The following is a 16657-nucleotide window of genomic DNA, read 5'->3' on the forward strand; positions in this document are numbered from 1 at the left end:
GAGGTCAGCTATGATTAGAGGGTAGGTAAAAGAAATAATAAAATAATGAAAGAGGTAGGTAGTGTAGGAATTAAGAGATGAATGACATGTGTCATGTGTAGAAAAAGATAATGAATTAATTAAATAAATAAAGATTTTTTTAATTTAATAGAAGAAGTGGGATCAATTAAATAAATAAGATATTTATTTAATTTAGGAAAATGATAATTTAAATAAATAAATGTATTTATTTAAATGAGAAATAAGGCTAGAAGAGGATAAATGAATTAATTAAATAAATAAAGATTTATTTAATTAATAGAAGAATTAAGCTTAGATAATTAAATAAATAAAATATTTATTTAATTAGACATGACAATTTTAGGTGTCTACATTTTGCCCCTCTTTGAGACAATACGGCTTGTCGCGTTGTTTCAAAGAAGATAAGATGAACTGACACAAAGTTGCCCCAGAATGGGAATGATATGCCCCCTCGAGAGATTGGATGAAAATGTCTGAAAAGATTACAGACAATCTCTCGATAAGAAAGAAAGGCTAGAATGGATTGACCGGATAAAGTGACAAAGTCACGGGATAAGGAAGACTGACTCGGGAAATGAAGGCTAAGGCTAGGGTAGGCTATAAGATAGACCATGGGCAAAAGACATCCTCATTGTCATCTACACCTTCACGAGATCAAAGTGCACAATAGGAAAAGAGAAGCAACAGTCAGCAGCGATGGCTTCCGTGCACAGATTCGACTGTGTTCGACGATTTCAGAGGCCAGCAGAGGTAGGAGAGCCGGTAAGTACCACCAAGCCTCCTCGTACTTTGATGCATTTATTGTTGTCATTAATGCATGCTAGTTAGAGCAATACATGCGCTTAGGAATACAGTACAAAAAAGTCTGAAAACGTGTAACCGCGTCTGCGTCGGTGTCAGGCACGTCTGTGTCTGACAGGCGCGTCTGTGTCGGTGCCAGGCACGTCTGTGTCTGGAACCGTGTTTGCGTCAAACGCGGGCGTGTCTGCGTTGTGCAGGGGCATCTGCGTAGTATAGTCACGTTTATGCACAACCTAGGCACGTTTATGTCATACAAGCGCGTCTGTGTCCGTCAGGCACGCTTGTGCAGTCTGTAGGTGCGTTTGTGTCAGTCAAGCACGTTTGCGTTGAAAAAATGCAAGTTTCGGTCTTCGAGGTCAAATCGGTAGTTCTGTGATGAACATACGCTGTCGATTGGATAAGCTGCTGAGAGGATACACTCAAGCAGGTCCTCTTAGGAAGACTAGGATAGATCAAGGCACTTTGTGATGAACAATGAGTACCAAGATAGAGTACTTTGTGATGAACAGGGAGTACCCCAAAGTATGAGCAGCACTTTGTGATGAACAGGGAGTGCAAATGTGAGTAACACTTTGTGATGAACAGTGAGTGTCACACACGTAGTACTTTGTGATGAACAAGGAGTACCACTAGGATAGAAACCATATGCATTTAGGTAGCTAGTAGCATTTTGTGATAAACAGTGAATGCCACCATGACTGACATGATTGATTTGCTTGACTGCAGGAGTACTTGCCTATGCTAGAGTCACGCGAGAGATTCCCGTCGACACAGAGATTGCGACCTGAGTTGTCGTTTCAGGATAGAGCTGCCATTGAGGAGATGGGTTTGAGACATATATTGTATGTGCCTGAGTTTCGGGCTGACTGCGCTAGCGGAGAGATGGCACTCGGAGATGTGCACCTTCCATTTGCCGATGGGTGAGATGACAGTCACCCTTGAGGATGTCTACAGGATTCTGCGGATACCGATTGATGGAGAGTTGATTCCATATGATCATGACGGAGACAGGGAGGCATTGAGACGGGTGTTCCAGGATCCCGACCTAGAGATGAGGGCAGGACACGTGGCATGGGACACCATGACCACCACAGGGTTAGCATTGTCGGCCGTGATCGAAGGAGCAATCAGTGGATTTCTATGCCCAGACAGGGCGACACGGGGATTGGCTGTGGGCTGGGGGGGAGTGCTGGAGACACTAGTGACAGATCACACTAGATATGCCTAGGGGCCATGTGTATTGGCCCACCTGTACTATGAGCTTCACCAGTTTGTATACCATGGGTCAGTGGGATTGGGCTGTGGGGTGACACTACTGCAGGTTTGGGCCTATGAGCATCTGCCATTGATGAGGCCGATACACTTCCGAGGCAGGGGACATGGACGCAACTTTGTTCATTTATACGACATGATCACCTCGCAGCCGCGGATTGGCAGGTTAGAGCATTGGCGGCAAGTGCTGGATGATATTGATGTAGTCATCTGGAGACCGTATCTAGGATGCGAGGAGTGGGAGGATGACACAGTGGAGCTGCCATACACCTTCTGGAGTAGGTACCTGATTGGGCGGATGCCCTATGTATTAGAGAGGCAGCTTGTGGACAGGGTATGCAGGCAGTATGGCAGGATCCAGAGGATGCCACGAGGCTCGGGTATGTATGCCCGTACAGTTAGGGATCAGGCGCAGTTTGGGCCTTTATTGTCATATGATCAGGCGATCACACAACTGGCAGAGATGGTACCCCTACCCTGGGACATGTGGCTAGAGGTCGACGATGCTGGGATGGATGCTAATTATTCGACATATTGGGCGGAGCATCCATTCCCACGACTGACAGATCCAGGGGAACTATTGGAGGGAGGTGGAGGAGGAGATGATGATGATGATGGCGGAGGTGATGGGGGTAGAGGCCGACGGAGGTGGAGGGGAGCAGTTGGGGAGAGGAGGGTTGCACCTCGGAGAGAGGGTGGAGAGGAGCGCTAGGCTCGGGTGGTGAGGGGTTGCAGAGGATTACCCCTATAGGTACCAGCAGCACAGGGTCCCAGGCAGAGACAGGGATAGGGACAGGTGCAGGGACAGAGGCATGCACAGAGACAGGTACCCGTACAAGCACCAGTACAGGTACCGATACAGGGGCAGGCACCTGTAGAGGGAGAGCCACAGGCCGAGGCAGAGGGTGGGGATCCAGAGGAGGATGAGCTGATTGAGCTCAGGGAGATTTGCCAAGGTCAGGCATATGAGATACAGGAGTTGGAGAGGGAGAGAGATCGGCTCTGGACCAGGCTCAGGGATACTGAGCGAGAGAGAGATCAGGCGATTCAGCGCTACACAGAGGCTAAGACAGCACTGAGGGTAGGGAGGCAGGCGGCGGAGGACACAGGGGCAGGCTATGCATATGTCCTGCGGGCAGGAGAGGAGATTGGATACTGGAGGGACCTCTACTATGGTGCAGTGCCAACAGATAAGCGGGCGAGGAGCTTCCATAGACCGTCGCGTACAGCGACAGCTACGGGAGGGAGTCAGAGGAGGCAGGCATCGAGTGGTGGGGTCATGGGTCCTCCACCACCACCAAATAGAGGGGGCAGGCAGGATGATCCTGGGGCGGGTCCCTCAGGGGCTCAGATTCCGTCGAGGCCAGGCGGCTCCGAGGGAGGGAGTTCGTCATAGCCTTAGAGGGCTCCCATTGTATCAGTTTTGTACCATTGTATTGTAGACACCTGCGGATGCTTTTGTAGCCATATGTATTTTTGACATCATTGTATCATGACACTTATGATTATATATATGAGATGATTCATTTTTTTTGCGGCAGCTATATGCATGTGTACCTATGTGATGAGATGTTTAATGATGTATGTTTCTATGTGATGCTTATGATATGGATGCAAATATGTATATGATGCAATGCAATATATTTTTGTTCTTTTATGTTTTATATATGTGTATGCATGATGCAAATGTGAATGTATGTAATGCAGATGAATATGATAATGCAAATGTAAATTGTGCTAACAGGTGTTGTGTGCAGGATGTGATGCAATTGTGATATCTAAATGTATGTATGAAATGCTTATATGTGGAAATGCAGGTGCAACTACATGAAATGCAAATGTTTTTGGTGTGTCATTATACTCAGTCATGTGATAGCAGGCTACGCGGACTCAAGAAGGACGATGGAAGTCAATCAAGAAAGGGGGATGGAAGACAGAAGATATGAAAGTGAAAGAGATTCTTGTGCGTTATCATCATTGAGCTTTATTATGGCAAGTAGGTTATGACAATCGAGGCATATGTTCGACCCAAAAAGTCATTGTACCTGTTTGCATGGAGATAAGACAGTCACAAACAAGGAATGCCCCAGTTCATACTAGACTCACAGTGTCCTCATATCCTTGGACAAGTCATAGCATTAGTAAGAGACAATCCACAGACAACAAATGCCAATAGGTGACGATATCCCATCCTCGCCTTTCTAGTCAAAGACATCCTGGAGATAAAATCTCTAGTCAGAGACATCCTGGAAAAGCTAAAAGACATGTCACCAAAAAAGATGAAATCAAAAGAAAACCAAGACTCGACACCAACATCCACTGTAGTCCTCAAGTTTAGTGTCTCTTGTCACCTGTATAAGTCTTATTTGATTGTGGTCACAATGTTCACTTTCACAGAAAGGATAGATAGCACTGAACCATAATGTTGTCTGAGTCTGTTGAAATATTTGATTTGTTGAAGCCCATTGTTGTTGCTGTGTCTCATCTAAAACTGACTGAATCCATGAAACCGATACTTTATTGCAGAGAAGATGAAACTTTATTGCGGTTCTGTGATGCAAATGTTGCTTTATTGCGGATTGTGCGTGAACAGACTGAAGAAAGCTGGAAGAAACTTTACTCCTTGAAACATGTGATGTTCTCAGTTCCACACCCATCACTAGACGTAGGATTTGCCTTAGCCACAGATAGGGTCTGATTTATTATGGATGGAAAGGAATGAAAAGGGAGGTTTATTATGAATGGCTAACCAATCTTAGGTAGATCAATAACAAGCCATGATGGGACTGGGTAAGTTTATTATGGATGAATAGGTTGTGAGTGTGTGCAAAGTGAAATGATGAAAGAGAATCCTGAAGGAGGGAGAAGCAATGTCTCTACACATGGCGCTGGTGACCCAGTTTTCACCATTGGACGAAATTATTTCTCTTTACTTTTTTCGATTTTTCAATTTTTTTTTGTGTCACAAGGTGCCTGTTTGCCAGGTTTTCACCAAGTAACGATTTTTTTTTTGTTTTATAATTTTTTTTTTTGTATTTTTGAATTTTTTGATTTTTTTTGTATTTTTTAAATTAGGATACTCTGAAGAGCTATGTGTAGAACTTGCGAAGGTGGATGCTATTGATAGGATCCTCCAAAGGTTCACCTTCTGTAGTTGAGAGCTGATATGCCCCAGATCCATAGGCTGCTGTAACGATGTAAGGACCAAGCCAGTTTGGTTTGAACTTGCCCTTCTTCTCTCTGTCTTGCTGATTCTTGGGGTTTTCTCTGAGAATCAAGTCACCTACCTCAAATGTGCGAGGCTTGACCTTGTGATTGTAGCTGCGACTCATTCGTTGTTGGTAAGCCTTGAAATGATTAAAAGCAGTTTGTCGTCGTTCATCCAGTAGTTCTAGTTCTTGTAAGCGAGAGACCCTGTAATCTTCATCAGTGATGATGTTTTGCAAAGAGACCCGTAAAGAGGGTAGCTCGACCTCAATAGGCAAGATGGCTTCAGAACCATAGACTAGGGAATAGGGTGTAGCTCCTATAGGTGTGCGGACACTTGTGCGATAGGCCCAAAGTGCAGGATTGAGTTGGATATGCCAATTACGGCCAACGTCATCGACTGTCTTCTTGAGGATTTTAAGAATTATTTTATTAGACGCCTCAGCTTGGCCATTACCTTGCGGGTAATACGGTGTGGAGAAACGATGGGAAATATGGAAGCGGTCACAGAGTTCACGAACATCCTGATTTTTGAAGGGACACCCGTTATCAGTAATAATAGAAATAGGAATACCATATCGGCATATGATATAGTTAAAGATGAAGGTAGCAATCTATTTTCCAGTGACTTGTGTGAGAGGCACGGCTTCAATCCATTTTGTGAAATACTCTGTGGCTGTGATAATGAATTTATGACCATTAGAGGAAGGAGGGTGAATCTTTCCTATGGGATCGAGTCCCCACTGACAAAAGGGCCAAGGAGACGCAAGTGGTTGTAATTCTTGTGCTGGCTCATGTATGAGGTCTCCATGAATTTGACATTGCTTACATTTCTTGACAAACTGATATGAGTCTTTTTCCATATTGGGCCAGTAATATCCAGTCCTAATGAGTTTCTTGGCCAAGGTAGGACCACTAGCATGTGGACCACATATCCCTTCATGCACTTCACGTAACGCAATCCGAGCTTCGTCGCTTTCTAAACATCTAAGAAGAGTGCCATCTAGACCTCGTTGGTATAGGATATCAACTAAAATGACATATCGAGAGGATTGGCGAATGAAGGTGCGACGTTGGTTATTTGATAGATCAGGTGGTAAAGTATTGTCACGTAGGTATGTGAAAATGGAACCATATAACTGGGATTTGGGACCGACAACACATATCATTTCAGTAGGAGTGATCTCATATGAAGGAACCAACAAGTTGTCCACCAAGAACTCGTAGCAGGTCTCATTTTGAGGTAGATCAATCAGTGAAGCAATTGTAGCCATGGCATCTGCGACACGATTCTGCTCTCTTGGTACCTGCTCAAAATCTATCTTTGTGAAGTGTTGTTTCAAATCATCCACCATTTGCTTGTAAGGCAGTAATTTTTCATCTTTTGTTTGGTAATCATCAGTTGCTTGACAGATGACAAGTTGAGAATCCCCAAAAACATGAAGTTCCTGGATCCTCCACTGAACTGCAATTCGTAATCCAGTTGTTAATGCTTCATATTCCGCTATATTGTTAGTGCAAGGAAATGATAAGCGGTATGATTTTGGTATAGAATCGCCTTGAGGAGTTATAAAGAGAATACCAGCTCCTGCCCCATGCTGTGTGTATGAGCCGTCAAAATACAGTTGCCATGGCTTTGCATGTGATATTGTTAAAATAGATTCATCTGGAAATTCTGAATTTAGAGGAACATCGTCAATCATGGGGGCATCTGCTAATTGATCCGCGATGGCTTGTCCTTTTATTGCTTTTCTGTCCACATACTCGATGTCGAATTCACTAAGTATCATTACCCATTTGGCCAGCTGCCCAGTAAGTGTTGCTTTATTAAGGAGGTATTTCAATGGATCGATCCTTGCAACTAACTTAGTCTTATGGGTAAGCATGTAGTGTCGTAATTTTTGTGAAGCAAAGACCACGGCGAGACATGCACGCTCGATTGGTGTGTAGTTTAGCTCATATCCCACCAATGTGCGACTGATATAGTATACTGCTTTTTCCTTGCTGTCAGCAATTTGTTGTGCTAGGAGTGCCCCCAGTGCTGTTGGAGTAGCTAATATGTATAGTAGCAAAGGTTGAGCTGGAACTGGTGGCATCAAAACTGGTGGATTCAAAAGATAATCTTTGAGCGTCTGAAAAGTTTGTTGACAGTTATCATCCCATTTGAATTTGATATTTTTATGTAGCAGGTGTTGACAAGGATTACACTTATCTGCCAGTTGTGCTATGAATCTTCAAATGGACTGGAGTCTTCCTTGTAAGGATCAAAGTTGACTGATATTTCTAGGTGGTGGCATGTCCAAGATAGCCTTGACTTTTGCTGGATCCGCTTCGATTCCTCTTTTGGACACAATGAATCCTAGGAGCTTCCCGGAGGTTACTCCAAAGACACATTTCTTGGGGTTTAATCTTACTTTGTATTTTTCCAACCGATCAAAGACGACTGAAAGTATGTCCAAATGTGTATCTCTGTCTACTGATTTACCCAAGAGATCGTCAACATAATCTTCCACAGTTATGTGCATGAGATCATGAAAGATAGTGGTCATTGCTCTTTGATATGTAGCACCTGCATTTTTTAGCCCAAAAGGCATGACATTCCAGCAGAAAGTTCCCCAAGGACAAGTGAATGATGTTTTGTGTTGATCTTCGGGTGCGATCCTTATTTGATTATAACCAGAAAATCCATCCATTAATGATAACATTTTGTGACCTGCCGTGAGATCAACAATCAAGTCAATATTTGGTAATGGGAAGTCATCTTTCGGACAAGCTTTGTTGATGTCTCTGAAATCTGTGCAAATTCTGATGCTGTGATTTGGTTTACTGGCAGGTACTAAATTGGAGATCCATTCAGGATAATCAATTGGGTGTATGAATCCGACATCCAATAACTTCTCAAGTTCTGCTTTGACTAGTAATGCCACTTGTGGATGCATTTTTCTTAATTTCTGTTTCACTGGCTTTGCCCCCGGTTTGACTGTCAAATGATGCATTACCAAATCCGGATCTAGTCCAGGCATATCAACGTATGACCATGCAAAGTTGATTTGTCGTTCCTTGAAGAAACTTATGAACTGTGACCTTTCGGACTCTGTCAATGATTTAGCCAAGAATATGTTGTGTGGAACCTCTTCCGTATCAATGTTTGTTTTGATAGTCTCCTCTACCAGCATGGATTACTTTTCCTCATACGAGGTTGGGAGAATGTCGAGCCTTCCATCTTCGGGTGCCTCAAAGAGGTTTTTGCCCTTAGATACGTCCTTTCTTTTTACTTTTTTGGGATCAGATAGCGCCACAGTGTGGTTTTCGCCATAAGATCCTTGATTTTCTCTTATTTTCACATTTTTGCGACTGGAAGGTCCGACACCCTCACCAAAATATGCCATGTTGTTGAGTTCTATAGTGTATCCTGCTTTATGGTCTCCAAGGGAAAGATCATCTCATACGCCGATATAGGCAATAACAGCTTCATCATTTTGGAATGTGTCAAACTGTGCTGGTCCTTCATAATCCCAGTCAATGAGTTGGTGGTGAACAAGGGGAAGGCCTTTGATGTTTTTGGAGCTTGCGGGTTCAAGAGTGAAGATGTGGTTATATTCGGGTATGTCGAGGTAATTATCGAGGTCATCGATGGCACTCTCCTCATTAGTCTCGATCACGAGCGAATCCAAATTATCATCACTAGTAGCGCATTCCGGAACAGGTGTTATCATCCTATGTGATTTCAACCTAGAACCTTGAGACAAGGACTGTGTAGACTCCTCATGGGTTGTTTCTTGACCAACTCTGAATTTGTTATAAAACTCCTCCTCTTCTGTGGGTTCATCTGGCTCTCTAAATGTCTTGGTGAGCTCGTAGTCACTGGAAGACTTGTCGGAACCCCACTCCCATTCATTGGAATCTGTGGAATAGCAATTCTCTTGTTGAATTTTGGCAGCTTTGATTTGTAAGGCTTCTTCTGTCCTTTTAGTATAAATCTTGGAAGTCAGAAAACCAAGTCCCTTCGAGCGTTCCCTTTTTATGGTCAATTCAGGTTGTAAGGGCTCCATAACGCCTTCTTTGCGTAACCCAAGAGGGCTTTTTCCATCATACCCAAATTTTTGTAGAATCTTGAAGCCTTTTCCATATTTCTCACAGGGTATATTGATCTGTTCTTGTGTATCATCTTCAATGTCTTTGTAGAGCATTTTGTATAAACCTTCCTCTTCCAGTTCGCCCCATCTTTGAAAGGTAGTAGGATCCCATTTGAATACCATGGTGGATATTTGCTTGTTAGGATGTGGCCTTCCATATTCTTTTGGAGAGCTCATGACTTGTCGTAAATACATGGTCTGATTTAAAGTGTATTCTCCCATGCCTTTGTCCTGAAATCTGCATTTAAGTTCACCCTGTTTTGATGTCGAAGGTTTTAATGACTCCGGGTCAATATATGTCGAAGAAGGGACAACTTCACGATTACTGGGAATGATGGTCTCAATATGTGATCTCAGGTTATTGCAATATATGAATGGATTAGGATCACCGTTAACTGTTACTTCGACTCCATTGTGAGGAAACTTAATGCATTGGTGATATGTCGATGGGACTGCCCTCATTTCATGAATCCAAGGACGTCCTAGCAATATATTATAAGTGAGGTCTAGATCCAAGACTTGACAAATCACATCCTTTGTAACTGGCCCAATTCTTAGAGGTAAGGTGACTGTGCCCTTGGATGAGCGCTCTTCATCATCATATGCCTTGATGGTGATTTGATTTGTTGAATTCATAGCTTTATCGGAATATCCCAATTGTTTGATAGTGCTCAATGTACAAATGTTTAGACCAGCTCCTCCATCTATCAGGACTCGCTTTATTCGATGTTTGTGTATGAAGGCTTCAATATGTAATGGCGCATTATGTGGCTGACTTATGGAGGCGTCATCGGCTTTTGTGAATGTAAGGGAATGTGGAATGGAAAGGTATCCCACCATGGCTTGAAACTGGTCCACGTTCAAGTCAGTAGGAACGGCGGTGTCTCTCAAGATTTTTTCCAGAATAGCTTTATGAGCGGGTGATATGCATAAGAGTTCAAGTATGGAGATGAGCGCGAGTGTCTTCCCTAACTGTTCTACAAGGTCATACTCAGGTTTGGTTGATGAAGAAGCGGTGTTTTTAGTTGAAGCACCTGGCAAAGTAATTTTACCTCGAGGGGTTGTAACATGACACTCAGAGGTAGATTCGGAAGAAGGTCCAACACCTCTTCGGACAATCTTGGGTCGCTGAGGAGGATTCTCAGGGTTTTTGTTCTTGATGGTAATAGTAGAGATATGATTGTCCATCAAGATATGATTGATAGTTGAATCATAGTTGTAAGGTGCTCTAGTATAGTTGGCTTGATCATCTGTGACTTTAGCTTTTCCATTGTCATGCTTTGGGAATGGTTCCTTAAACATCTCATGTTCTTGATTGGATGAGTGTCCCTCAATCTCAATGTCACCTCTATCAATGAGATCTTGTACGATGTTCTTCAGTCGATGACAATTTCCTGTCTTATGACCCTTGCTCTTATGAAATTCACAATACTCATCATCATTCCACCAATTTGGTTTAACCTTTGGTTCATATGGAGGAAAATCTGGAACTGTGATCACCTTGTTTGCCACCAGCTTTTTGAAGACTGACTCAAGTGGTTCTCCCAATGGGGTGTACTTCCTTCGTGATCTAGAAGTTGTTTGAGTATTTACTTGATTGTTTGTAGAACTTGATCCTGAAAATATGAATTTGGGTCGCATTGTGTTGGCATCAACAACACCATCATTGACTGTGTTCTTGTTTTTATTCCAAAATCTTGGCTTGTCTTTTCCTTTAAAGTCATCTTTGTTTTCCTTGAATATTTTAATGACTCCTTGTTCAATTAGGACCTTTTCTGTCGCTAAGCCCTTTTCAATGACGTCCTTGAAGGTGGACAAACAAGCTTTCCTTAAGTCATAGCCAATGTCTTTGTTAACATTTTGTGTGAACATCTCTACCATTTGTTTTTGTGGAATTTCACAAGAGCATCTGCTAGCTAGATTTCTCCATCTTTGCAAAAATGATGCAAAGGACTCTCCTTCTTTTTGCTTAGTGTTGCACAAAGTAGTGACTAATATGTCTGTCTCTATATTGTAGGAGAAATGTTGAATAAATGCTTCTGCTAGGTCACCCCATGACTTAATACCAGGTGGAAGTTGGGAGAACCATTCCATAGCTTGATCACCTAAGCTTTGTGGGAATAATCTCATCAAATATGTCTCTTCTGCTGCTACCTCAATGCAAGCTATGAAAAACTGTCTTATGTGCACCTTAGGATCCCCTTTTCCTCTATACTTATCAAATTTAGGCGTCACAAAGTGTGTAGGAAAAGGAGGCATTGGAATGCTCTTGTCAAATGGATAAGGACATATGTCTCTCATTGTGTATGTTGGCTTCGGTGTATTTATGTCCTCCATTTTCTTTTGTAAGTCCCTGATTTGTTGTTCCAAACTGCTCTTAGGTGGAGATCGACTTCTTGGACCATATCCTATGTTTGAGGCACCCATTGGAGGAGGTGCATGTTGCATATATGGATGATATTGATCATACACATGTTCATATGGAGGAGGTCGATAGTGATGTTGCGTATATGGACCACTTGGTATAGATTCATGTTGAGGAACCCCATATCTATTTTGCGCATGTATACCATATTCTTCAGGCATGTCATGTTCCATTGTGTTGCCCCCAAATTTGACATGAGGTTTCCTTGTGTCCAAATTTTGAGCATGCCTTGGAATATCCCATTGCTTTGGTGGTTGATCCTTAGCATTGATATGTGATTGAGCATATTTTTCTCCATAAGACTTCCATAATGGTCTGCGAAGGTGAGTATCGTATGTTTGACCATGTGTATGTGGGACCTCTGGTTTTTGAAGCAAAGCTGATGGTGATTCAGGTACCATATGTGGTCGTCTATTTCCTCCATTATTAGGTCTCCTTTGATCCATGTTGGAGTGAGTTTGTTGCAAAGGTCGATTTTCCATTATTTGAGACATGTCAAAATCATGAGGTATCTTGGCGCCACTTTATGCCATCATGTGTAAGAAGTATTGTCTATCTCTCCTCATTATTTCCTCAACCAATCGATTGAAATGGTGATTCATAATGGATTCTTCCACATCTGCTGAATGTATTGAAAAGTTGTCCATATTATCATTTTGTGTAGCATTGTTGTTTATAGTGTCCATGTTCTCAACATTTGGATTGTTTCTATAGGCATCCATGTCAGGTAATGTAGTATGATCAGAATTGAAAAAGATCTCATTGTCATACTCATAAGAACTCATGTTTGCGGACTCTTGAGCCTCTTTAGTTTCTCTCCTAGATTTTTGAAGACGGGTTTCAACCATGAACTAGGTATTGACCAAGATGTGTAAGACTAGATGAAAAATGGAAAGAGTATGGAAGACCAAGAGTTGAATGGAATGTAAATGAGTCTGAAGTGTACTTGTAATGTCCAAAGTGTAAGGCCAAGTATGTATGTAGTAGAGTAGGTGTGACTTCCAAAGAGAGGATAGTTTCTCTTGATGAGGTAAGCTGACCTTGACTCTAAATAAGACCAAATGAGACCCAGAGGTAAGAAACCTTGATGAGGGACCACTTAGCAAAGTGTTGTTGTATGTAGTGTGTTGACAAAGTATGATGAGGACAAGCAAGTGACCTTTTGACTCAAGTTTAGACAAGTATGAATGTAATGAGATGTGAAGCAATGATGGACTATGTGAGACCCAAAGACAGGTTGAATGCTAGATGAAACCTGGAGAAACAACCTAGGAAGCTCAAGTATTTCCGAAACTGATTTCTTTTGTTTGCTGGACTGTGAAATTTTCTTGCAATTTTTTGAACACAGACGCGCCTGTATACTGCACAGACGCGGTTATCCAACACAGATGTGTTTCTATTCAACACAGACACTGTTATAAACACAGATTCTATTCTGCCCTTCACAGACACGTTTATGTGACCCAGACACAGTTAAAACAGACACATACGCGTTTTTGTAAAATTTGTGCAATTTTTCCAATATGTGAAGTTGTGACCAAATCTGACTGTTTGATTGTTTTTCATGACAAGAGGACACAATGTTGATGAGGACTCAATGTTTGCAAGTGTTTAGACTTCAAAATGACTCCAAGAAAGTGTGTTGTTTGATGTAAAATTGTTTTGCATACACTTGAAGACACAAAAGACACAATGTTTTACTGTTTGGTCTTTGAATGTTTGAATGTTTAAAATAAGTCAAGCACAATTCTTATGGTTGGCCAAGACAATAGTTGTTGATCCCACATGGGGTTTTACCCCCAAGGCTACGCTATTCAGAGCGGATACTTAGATGCTTGACCTCACTTGCTCCACCCTCGGCACTCACTTCTCGGGTCAGCCAAGCATCAGTCCCCATGAAAACTCCCCATGGAGAACTTTGTATCTCTACTAAGAACCGTATGTGTGTGGGCCGCTACCAGAGGTCCGACCTCCTGCCCCAACAACTAGAAGGATTTGGGCCTCTAAAACAAAATGGTGCTAGTAAGGGCATCCGCTCGTGTGGCCATACATGCAGCACTTTCAGCTCTGTAAATACAGAAGGCTCCCAGCCGGTAGGGGTTACGCCCTACAAATGATCAAATAAATTTGATCAAACGGGTTTATGGGGAGACATAGTGTCGGTATGAACTAATCAGCACATGTTATTCATAGTTTTCACCATGAATACATTTGATTATAGTGGTTCGGTTGAGGTGGGTTTTCCTCGCTACCACTTGGGTCGTTCTCTTCTCACTAGTTGTCCTAATGACCACACAGGAAGACAGGCCCTCTAAAGATTAAACAAAAAGAGCCTATTGCTCAAGACACAAAAGACAATGATTCAATTTTAGTGCACCAATGGAAGTGTTTGCTATTCTATGAAAACAAAGCACACAACAAAAGTTCAAAACCCTAGCCAAGGACCTGCAACAAAAGTTGTTAGTAGTTTGGGTTGTTTGACATAATCACCCCTTCTTGCAAACACACAAGTTAGGTACATTTTAAGAACCCAAAAGGCTTTGTGACATAGGGGCCTTCGACAAAACGTTTTGCTTCCAAGACAAGCTGCACCAATTTAGTTAGCTAGATCTGAAAGTGTTAGTCCAAAAATAAACCAGATCTGAAACCCTAAGTACTAAATCCGAAAATTGAATCAATGAAAACTTCAAAATTTCGAAACAGTAAAAACACAGACGCTGTTACCCTCAACACAGACGTTGTTACCCTCAACACAGACACGTCTGGAGAACACTGGCGCGATTCTGTGATGCACAGACGTGCCTAAAAATCACAGACGCCCCTTTACGACACAGACGCGGGTAGAAATAACGCAGACGCGTTTCTGAAACACAGACGCTCCTTTCTGAAACCTGCAAAATAAAATTTGTCGAGAACACAGACGCGATTCCAGATCCCGCAAACGCGCCAGAAAATCAAAGACGCGTTCCGAAAGTTCACAGACGCGGAAAAAAAAGCTAAAATGCTGTCAAAAAATGTCCGATCTGCAACTTCAAAACGCAAAATCTGCAACAAGGAGGTTAGATGCAAAGGGACAAGAGTCCCACCGGGCTTGCCAAAATGTATATGGTGAAAATTGATAACAATAATAACAATATTGAAAGGCTAAATGAATTCAACCACCAAACCCTAGCCTAACAATCAACAAAGATCCACCATAACATATTAAGATTACCTAAGACAATGCAAATCAAATGAAATCATAAAGATTATACCATTACATGCCCAATAGGGTTTTGATCTCCATTCTTCTTATCTACATTGATCTTGCTTGATATATTTGCTCTCAAATTTTATATGTACAAGAGCTCAACAAAGAACGGAATGTGGTTGCAAGTAGGATCGTAGTGTAGTCAAAAAAGTCATTAGAATGCTTGATTAGAGTTTGATAATGAAGGAAGCATCTCCTTGAATAGAAGACACAATATGAAATGGAGGGATAAGATTGAGAGGTGTAAAAGGTCGGCTATGATTAGAGGGTAGGTAAAAGAAATAATAAAATAATGAAAGAGGTAGGTAGTGTAGGAATTAAGAGATGAATGACATGTGTCATGTGTAGAAAAAGATAATGAATTAATTAAATAAATAAAGATTTTTTTAATTTAATAGAAGAAGTGGGATCAATTAAATAAATAAGATATTTATTTAATTTAGGAAAATGATAATTTAAATAAATAAATGTATTTATTTAAATGAGAAATAAGGCTAGAAGAGGATAAATGAATTAATTAAATAAATAAAGATTTATTTAATTAATAGAAGAATTAAGCTTAGATAATTAAATAAATAAAATATTTATTTAATTAGACATGACAATTTTAGGTGTCTACAGATATAATTGGTTTACTGTTTGGTAGCTGACTTGATTGTTTATGGTCGAGGGTTTGTATAAATAAGATGTAAGATCTCATTGTAGATCATCATGGTTATTGTAAGAGGTTGTGGTCAAGGAATGTAGTGTGTGAATATTGTAATATCATTCAGACAGAGGAATTGGTCGATCAATGGGGATCGAATTGGATTTGTAAGAGGATTTAGTCCTTCGGTATTGAGATTAATCGGAATTGTACTCAGGCATAGGAGATGCTATGTTTTGCAGTTCAACACTTCTCTGAATTGTAGTCTGGATTTGTATGTAGTCAGTGAGACTCCTTTTGTGATGAGCAGTGTGCTCTAGGCTATTGGCCTTCCTGCAAGTGCAGGCCCCTTCATTGTACTTACTACATAAGTATTATCTGACAGTGGGTAGGCTTCCCACCGTGGTTTTTCCCTTTACCGGGTTTTCCACGTACAAATCTTGGTGTTGTGTGGATGGCTTTTATTCTATGATTATTGTCTATGCTTGATTGGATTAACTACTATTTCGGTATTGTTGTTTTAACTGATAATACTTTCGGTAATCTGTGACAACTGATTCACCTCGTCCCCCCTCTTAGTTGTCTTCCAGTTATTTGAATTGTCTAACAATTGGTATAAGAGCTTTGGTCCTCTTTGCAAAAATCTTAACTGTTTGAGGAAGATCCTATGGCGACTAATAGTTCGAGTTCATCCAGTTCTTCTAGAGCTATTTTTCGAAGGGATATACTGAGGCTTGAAGGAACAAATTATATAGTATAGAAGATTCGAATGGAGATTCATCTGGGATGTCTTGGCAAGGAGATTTGGGATATCACACAGAATGGTGTCACACCCTTTAATCTGGGATCTTGCAATCCTCCTCCAGCAAACCTGGACAAGGAGCTTGAGAATGATTGTA

The sequence above is a fragment of the Cryptomeria japonica genome, chromosome 8 (assembly GCF_030272615.1).
Source record: "Cryptomeria japonica chromosome 8, Sugi_1.0, whole genome shotgun sequence".
Taxonomy (NCBI): Eukaryota; Viridiplantae; Streptophyta; class Pinopsida; order Cupressales; family Cupressaceae; genus Cryptomeria; species Cryptomeria japonica.